A 9462-nucleotide genomic window follows, 5' to 3' on the forward strand; every position below is an offset into this window, starting at 1 on the left:
TGCACAGGAAAGGGGAAGAGCTTCAACAGAGAGACAAGGGAAACCCAGCCTAGAAAAAAAAGAGCTTACTGATCATGCTGTCATTGGAGAGGGGTGGGTGCATGAGAGGAGGGAATATTGGGATGGTGGCTGCTTCAGGGAGGTTCTTTCCTCCCTCTCTTGCCCTTAGGCTTGCACTGAGACCACGGGTACATTAATTCTTCTGGCAATTCTCTAGCACTTCCTTTGCTTCAGTAAGTTTATGCAACACCAGTAAGACACCTGACAGAAAGAGCTGGGGAAGTGCCTAAGGTAGGAATACCTAAGGGGCTAGGAAAATATTTCTGAAAATTATTATATATGCATTTTATTCTTAGATTCTTCCCTGGGCATCCATTATTGGTCATTCCTGGATTGAGCATATTAGGTTAGATAGACTTTGTGTGTGTGTATGTGTCACTTAATATATTGGTTCTTCCTGCTTAAAGCTTTTTAAGAAGAGAAGAAAAGGAGTTCAGAAGCCATATATAAAGATTTATTTTTACCTGCATGATGCAGGTAAAGTGCAGGTTTGCACTTAAATTTTCTATGAATTACAATCCCTTCATTTGAATCCAGGGCTTTCCTCTGCCAGAAACACTCTCCCCAGTTGTTTTCACCATGATTATTAACTTTAAATGATACTCAGTTCCCTGGGAAGTCTGAAATTATTCTGAGTTAATTTCTAAGAATTCAGGTGTGTTTCATCTCTCACTGGACCATACTATGACCTCTCTAACATCCTGCCAATTAGCTCTGCATCACGGAATCTGGCAGATGCAAGTCACTGTTTGGCTTGTCCATCTTTCTAGATAAAAAGCTGTAATTATCAGTGAGACACCGTGTTCAATGTGACTGGTTTGAGCTAAACATGTGATGCAATCAAGGGAGCTTCTGGCAACAAAAGCAGCTGCTAAGGACCTTTTTCTCAACACTTGATTTGATTTCCACTTTCCTTATGGTCCTTTGAAGATCATTAGTCCCGACAACTGCTGCTCTGGGAAAGGAGGTTGTCCTGACAGACAGCTGCATGGTCAAAATATATTTTAAGGATCCCTTTTCAGTTTTGGTTAGTCAGTATTTGGAGAAGGGTCTTCTCACTTAGAATAATCCCACCCTTAGAAAGCGAGGGTACTGCCATACCTATTTTTGCCTTCTCAGCTAAGGTTTTGGTAATTTACACTTCCAACACCGTTCATAGTCTTATCCGAAGGTTTCTTTCCTTTCACCTTAGGAAAATACTTAACAAGATTCTTAGACTAAAATCTGCCTCTCAGTTTGCATGTGCTCTGGCTCTAATTATAAATGAAGACCTTGGGTATCAAATCCCAAATACAGGATAATGAAAGATTAGGGGAGCCAAGCCTTCTTTTTTTTTTTTCACCTTTTCTTGTCTTATTTCAAAGATAAAAAGAGGGATGAAGAAGTTAAGAACTTAAATCTATATTCATTAGTTCCTGATTGTGAAATATAGAGCTGCAAGCTTAAAATCTGGACCAAAGAAAATCGAGTAGCAAAACTCCTATCAATTTAAGCAGTCCGGCACTCTGTTTACCTGCACTTCTGTTTTCTACAGGAAGCGCCTAAAGACTCAAGTTCAAGGTACTCAAAGGCAGTCTGCTCAGGGGAGCTGGCAACTCAGAGATGACTTAGCTGAAATTGGTGGAATTACAGATCTGCGAGATGAGTATAAGTGAGATGAGTGACAGTCACATGAATGCAGATATATCTACAGCATAAAGGTGTTGGATAATTTTCTCTCTGGATCACCAGATCTGCTACTCTTTTGATGTGAACTTCAGCTTGCAATTTAATAGACTCGATAATTCACAAAATACTTTGGATTCAAATGTCAGAACGGAGATAGAAGTATGCCATCACACTTCTTTCCTGGAAACTGGAAATTAAAAAAAATGTTTTGATGCATATATAAACACAAAGAATAGGAAAAAAAAATAATGGATGATTAAGCTCTCCAAATACTGTAGAAGTATTTGGAAAAAGACTTGTTCTGAAGTCAGACAAGCCTAGCAACAGGAATAGTTACTTTCTGGATGCAATTTTCTAAGCTGATGTCACCCGACAGCTGATAAAGTATAGAAAAAACCCAGGTTGGTATATTAGTAAATAATTTTCGTATATTTACTTAATGAAAAAGGCTTTAGGTAATACCTGACAAAAAAAAACAAAAACAGAAACAAAAAAAAAACGAAAAAGGTACTAACTTTAGGTAATACCTGACAAAAAAAAAACAAAAACAGAAATAAAAAAAACCCAAAAAACAAACAAACAAAACCAAACGAAAAACCAAACAAAAACACCACGCGTGAAAAAAGGGGCAAAGATATATTACTTCCGTTGCTGAAATTATACAGCTTTATATCAGATCTTCCATTTAGAGGTGAACCTAAAGAACATTTTCCCTTACATCTAATAAAGTAATGTAGCACTGTAAAATGAGTTCTGTGTATTTCTGTAGCTCAGTGTTATGAATATCAGGAACAGGTATGCTCCATATTTCGAATATAATCATATACATGCAGTGTAAAGGTTATCATGAGCAACTCCAAGGAACATCCTTGAAGTAGTTATTCATCACCTACATCACCTAATATAATTTCTTGACACTGATTTAATTTTAAAGCATGAGAAGAAGAAATAAAAAGGCAGGTCTCTCTTGGCCATCCCAAGGTTTCTACCCACGGAAAATGCCATGCCATATTTGGACCCCCAGTCTCATGAGTCCAGAAGCTGTCCTTGCCACCTGAACTTGCGGTACAGGACACTTGAACAGGAAGTTTCCTGAGGTACAGGAAACTTAGGCCACTTTTGAATTACCAGTATTATTGGGTCTTGGAGTAAAGTAGTCCCTAAAATCCAGTACTACTATCTGAGATATATATATTATGAAATACTCCTCCATAAAAAGCACATGCAAAAAAATTATAGCTGGAGAGTCGACCTTTTTCCTCCCCCTTTCTCTCATGGAAATTCAGAGCTTGCTCTCATGTTTCTTCATTTTGCATAGCATACATACAACCATGGCTTCTTTCCCACTCCTTATAATTCTAACTTCAGCTGCAAAAATGTGTGATGAATTAAGCATAGCAGTAGCTTGCTATATAAATTTGCTCTGAGATTACCTGTATTTGTTAAGCATTTGCAGGAATAGTTTCATGTATACTGCCAGGCCAGTGAAAAATCTTTAAGTGGAACAAGTCATGCTCTTCCTGTGATGATTTTTAAGTATTCTTCATGCACACCGAAGGCAGGCAGTTCCTTAGTGGAAAGCTGCTTTCCTTCAGCTATATTGGCCATTTAAAGGACAAGGAAAAGCTTGCTTTGCAAACACATGAAAAACCAAAAAGAACAAAGAATTTCAGATATTGAGATTATGTCCGTTTTATTTTTTCTGGAAATGACTTCTGAACTCAGTTATCGTAATAGGGAACATTTTTCAGCTGTGCAAAATAAAATACTGAATCTCATGTCTTGAAAAGGTCTTTTTTTTTTTTTTTAGTTTTTTGGGGTTTTTTTAAGCTAAATTTTTAAAAGCAAATACCTGAGGCAAAAAACTTTGGGAACACAACTTTCTGTGGTTTTCCCCCATCCTTAATGAATCGCATGTATCAGAGTAAGAAATTTTCACCTCAAATATAATTTCTTCTGATTTAAATTCTGTACTGAAGTATAATCCTTTATATCTGATGCATGACATATTGACACAGAAATATCTCTTAAAAAAAAAACCCAGATATAATATTATATGAAGCGATGCAGGCTATATATACACCTTCTCATTAACAGAACACTTGAACTTTCTATTTCTGCACTGCTATGTAAATGTGGTCTTCAGCAAAGAGGCAGTGCATGATTTGTGGTGCCATTTCAAACATTATACTGTAGGTAACAAAAAGCAACATAATAAGAACATCCTTACAGTTAACATAGAGCTTTTAATGACAATAACAATACGTTAATAACTACACTATTGTAGAGGGATGCTTTCGGGGCCAGAGGGGCAGCAGCAGCCCTTACTGGCCCTGCTCAACCTCCCCGGGGCATTCCCCACCCCTGGGGGAGCCCATTTCAGTCCAGCCCCATTTGAACCCTTCCTGGCAGCGCTGTCTCGCTTGGGTCCCTCACCCCTTAGGGAGCAGTCAGCCCTCACTGCTCCCTGACAGATATGAGGATCTCAAGAACAAGCTGGTGCTCGTGTTACTGAATGAGGTGACTCCTGTTATAAGCCCTGAAATGTAACAACTTCAAGATTTTCAGTAGTGTATTAAAGGTAAACCAGATGAATATGATGTTAATATAGTCACTTCTTATCTGAAACAGGTTTGTAGCTGGCATTCATAAAGGGAAAAATAAAAAAAAAATAAATAATTTATGGGATATTTTCAGAAAGCTGTCTTGAATCTGAATCCAGTTATAAATACAATGGAAATTCTGGGGAAAAAAAGGTTGGGTTTTTGGAGAGTTTTTTTGAGTAAGAATCACAGTGCAGTACTAATAAATACAAACTTCTTTTTTTAGAATTAGATCAGCAGATTACTGTAAGTATATGAAAGGCCAATAGATTGCTTTATAAAGTGATTTTGCTAAAAAATATTCTGGATGAACAATAATAGCAAAACTCATTTTTTTACAGATGGTTCAATTATTTTTAACATATTTTGGACAAATTTCATGCCTTTCGTACACCATTCAGATAGGCAATCCCAGCTAACTAACTCAGTTTTGAAGAGTATTTCCAAAACACACTCTCTAAATTAGAAACAGTTTAAACAGAGCAATTTAATTCCAGTTAGTTTAATACAACATTAGTTTAATCTAGGTAAGATGGTACAATGTATAATTAACTATAATCCCAGGCTTATGCTCAGAACACAGTTAATTATGATAACACCATCCACTTTGACACTCTTAGGAATAGCAGCAATATGTATACGATAGCTTATAATGCAAGCACTAACTCTCTTATGATAAGATTCCTGTGCTTGGCCAAGCACACCACTTCAGGTTTCCAGACCTCCAAGCAGTGTCATATAGATGTAAAAATTAATGCAATAAGTAGGCAGGATTCTAGGTCTGCCAGCTCTGTTGGCAGTTTGTGAGAGGACGTAAGGTTATATACTACTCTGTTATTTAAGCCCATCCCCAGCACGGGCAGCTGATACAGTTATGGCAGGACATTTCCTTACAGGGCTCTTTTAATGAACTGATCCCTACAAACTAGTGACTCAGGATGACCATTTTATTTCCAAGGTACTTTTGCACTATGGAAAAAACTAAAAAAAAACCAAACCTAAAAAAAAAACCCAAAACAAACAACAAAAAAACCCCAAAAATACAGTGTTAGACTTTGGTTTGCTGAGAAACTCACCATGGCATTCCCCGTACCCAACCACACAGTGGCTGCACATTGCAAGACTTTAACAAAAACAGGGAACGTGTTTCCCCACTGCTGCACAGCACCACAGTTTGTCTACTGCTTTAGAGGATCATACCGTGAGTGACAATGAACAAGTTGATCAACTGTGTCTGGTCAATTATCCAGACAAAAGCACCAACAATACATCATAGCAACTAAATGGGAACTGAAAGAAATAGAAAATACTCAGTCCTCCCATCGGTCCAGCAGTCCAAGGGAGTCAAAGAGCAACTTAGCAGTTTTGCAATAAATATGTGGACAACTGCAGCTCAGGCAAATGAGGGATATAACAAGTGTGAAGACTGCCTTGAAGGAAGTAAGTGCAAAAAGCTTGGAAAGAGAATATGAATGACACAGTGTCAGTCAAGAAGGGTAGAAAGCAGATCAAAGAGGCTGTGAGCTGGAAAGAGCATTCCTTAGCTGTTTACACATTGTCCAGACCCTGAACATCAGTGGGTTTCTTAACAAACTTCCTTACAAATGGGGAGGTAATAATGGAGGTGGAAGACAAAAATCCAGGGACTAAAAAGCCACGCATCTGTAAGGCTAGGAGCCTCAGAGCCAAACTTTCTATCATTAACTTTATAATTAACACTCAACAAACATGAAGGAACCTGAATAAGGAAGGAATTGGAAAAAACAGATCTACAAATGCCAGCAATTGTTAAGCTTTTGAGCACTTAAAAAGACTGAAGTCTCTGTAAAACTGTTGGAAGCTTGTAAGAGCTTGGGACTGTCAAAATGCAAATTAAGGAAAAATATTCTTCACCAGAATATTCCCAAGATATTGTTTCCATTAATATTTCCAATATTCTTATTTATCAATATTTACCAACATGCACCTTTTCCAAGATTATTACCAAGAATATTCCCAAGAATTGTCCCAAGGTGTCAGGACAGTAGGGTCCTCAACATACTTGGTACTTCCAATAGGGAGAAGAGATTAATTTATTGTCCAAGTTATTCCTGGACAATTCCAAGATGAGAAGAGTTAATGTAAGTATTGATGGAATTAAATTAGATACTTTACCTATTTTCTATATTCCTGCATTCCCAAAATAAAGTTTTGCATGAGATTTTAATGTTCTTTGTTCTTGCCTAATTTTCCTTTCTAATCTGAGAGTCACAATTTAGTCCCTAATAAATACAGTCAGAATTAGGAATCTGATTGCAAAATCACAGTAAACATCTTTGAACTTTTGCTTTAAGGAAACATTCCAGACATCAAAAGTTTGACTAAATGTTATTGAAAAATCAGAATTTTTTTCACACCAGTTTTGCACATTAGGGAAGTTTGGCAAAGTATTCAAGTAAACTATTAGGTCAATGCATTTCATTCATCCATGACAAGACTGATTTACATATAATTATCAAATGCGAGTGGAAAAAAAAATAATTAATCAACATTTTTCTATAACACACTGGTAAAACTAGTAGCAGATTTGACTTTATGTCACAGCTGATTTGATATATTAAAAAACCCACAAATATTGATGTAGAGACACATATTCAGTGAGATACAAACTCTATTTTTCCAAATCAAGGAGGGAAATGAACCTCATTTTATTGACCTAGCAAAGAAATGAAAAGCTGTGGAAGACGGGTAAACAAAGCACAAGCAAATAGTTTGAAAAAAAAAAACCAAACCCTAGTTGATACTGAACAAAATATACTTGAGGGTATTGACAAAGTTCAAAGAAACTTACTTTCTAGATAATTCTTGTTCATCAAAGGGTGCTATCTCAGTTCCCGACCTTTGCTCTGTTACCTTATCAGCCTTCTTATATGCTAAAGGCAATCACAGATATCATTCAGCTTCATTACCCAAACTTGGTTATACCAAAGTAATATAGGAGTAGCCAACGAGAATCACACACAGCACTCCCGAGAGCCACATGCACTGGTAAAGCTGCACAGTGATCATGGCCATAACCTCCAGATAGAAATAACCTCCTTGTTTTACTTCCTCATGTAATGCACCATGAAATTTTTATTACGGCAAAATTCAGTCATGCATAAAAAAACTTAGTGATAGAGCAGAAGCAGATATGTAAATAGCAGACAAAAGAAGTGACTTTTCTGGAACTGATTTAAAGATCAAACAAAATTTCAAATGGACTTTAGATATAAAAATCCCAACTAAAAATATAACAAGACTGCAAATGTACTTGGAGGAAGCTTGTTCAACTCTCAAAGCTCACTCCTTAGCCGTTAAACTTGTGACACAGCAAGTAAAATTTTGTATTACTGAGCTGCAAAGCCCCCAGAAAACTTTAATTAGGACAAATGTCAAAAATCAATGCAAGTCTTAAAATCTGAAGCCAAAACATTAAGGGTGGAATCACTGTACTTCACTCCTTTCAAACCATCATTTTTTGCAGCATGGGTATATCAGTTATTGAATGGATTTTTGGCATTAAAGTCGAGCCCGATAGTAATCTAACAGTCCATTATGCTATTTTAAATCTTGGAAAGAAGTCTTTCAGTTCCTGTTCATGTGCAGGTGTCAACCTTGATATACCATTGCAGTGAAACAAGAGTGTGTTTCTCTTGCCTTTTAAACTTAAAGTGCTAAAACTTGAAATATAGCAGCAGTTAAATCCAGGAAGAGACTGAAAACATTACAGGAGAAGTTATACATATTAAAGTATATTCACACATTTAAAAGTAATTTCCCACCGTTCCCTATTGTGCGAGCATTTCTCTACAGAATTTGAATGGTATTTATTTTAGACTCAGTAGCTGAGAGAAAAAAAAACAACAGAACAACATGCTGTAGTCAGGGATCTGATAACCTGGATGTATGTAAATCTTTTACCAGATTCCCAGTTCCTGACATATCTATGACAGAGAAAAGTGTTTCAACCCCTGTTCACTTGATGTATAACAAGAAATATACGTGAGTTTTACATGTTAATAAATGAAAAGAAAAAAAAAAGAGAAAATGAAAAAATAGTCAAAATAAACTCATTCCATTATATTTACCTAATCCTATGGAAAATCTGACATAAAAAAATCTGAAATATGTGAACTGTCCAGTGTATCAACCTATGTTCTGGGTTCCACTTTTGTTGTGCCTTGCAGACACCCAGCAAAGGACTATATGGAAATAGTATTTCCATGACCAGTTTTTATTTCACTGTGATTTCGATGACAGAACTTTTCAAATTCTAAACCTGAAGAAGGATAAACAAATTCTAAAGGAAGGTTAAGTTACAAAAGAGAATTTCAGAAATACATAAATCGTAGCAGAAATCTGGAATTAATAGTATAGTTCAGACGAATCAGCAAAGAAATATTTGCTATTAATAAAAAATATTAAAAAGTCTATTTAGTGCGTACTGAAATTAACATGGTAAAGAAAAATATAAGACACTTAAAGCAAAACTAGTCATTAATTTTAAACATGTTTAGTTAGAAGGTTTATTTTAGGTGAATATTAAACTTATTCTTTCATAGAAAGTTAAGGTGGTGGCAACTTACATGATTAAATGATGCCACTAATAGTAGCAGCAACTTCAATAACTAAAATCAGAAATGGCTATCTGTATTTTTTGTTTCTTCATAAAGCTATCTTAGTTTCTACAATGCTGATATTTCCAGATAACCCTTCCTTCAAGAATAATCATTCCCTGCTGGATCCCAATTACCTCAGCATTGCTTTCTGCATTGCTGGTTCTCTCTACTGTTCTTGTATTAAATAACCAGAAGCACACATATCTCAAATGAACTCTGAAACACCCTACTGAAAAGAAGGGTTATTATTATTGTTACTTTACTGAGCCTTCCCCTACATGCACCTGATGCTCCAAATGAATGGTAATTACAAAAATTACAGATAAATCACTGATTATCACCATGAGGTTTAACAAGGCCAAGTGCAGGGTCCTGCACCTGGGTCAGGGCAACCCCCAGTATCAATACAGGCTGGGGGATGGAGGGACTGAGAGCAGCCCTGAGGAGGAGGACCTGGGGGTACTGGTGGGTGAAAAGCTGGACATGAGCTG

At 36.5% G+C, this 9462-nt stretch overlaps 1 protein-coding gene across 1 annotated transcript in view; it reads right to left on the reverse strand.

Moving 5' to 3' along the window:
• The window catches only part of SGCZ (sarcoglycan, zeta), a 227451-nt gene that overhangs the window by 77125 nt on the left and 140864 nt on the right, over positions 1 to 9462 (reverse strand). The window lies entirely within an intron of this gene.

The sequence above is a fragment of the Charadrius vociferus genome, unplaced genomic scaffold, assembly GCF_000708025.1.
Source record: "Charadrius vociferus isolate BGI_N301 unplaced genomic scaffold, ASM70802v2 scaffold134, whole genome shotgun sequence".
NCBI classification, from domain to species: Eukaryota; Metazoa; Chordata; class Aves; order Charadriiformes; family Charadriidae; genus Charadrius; species Charadrius vociferus.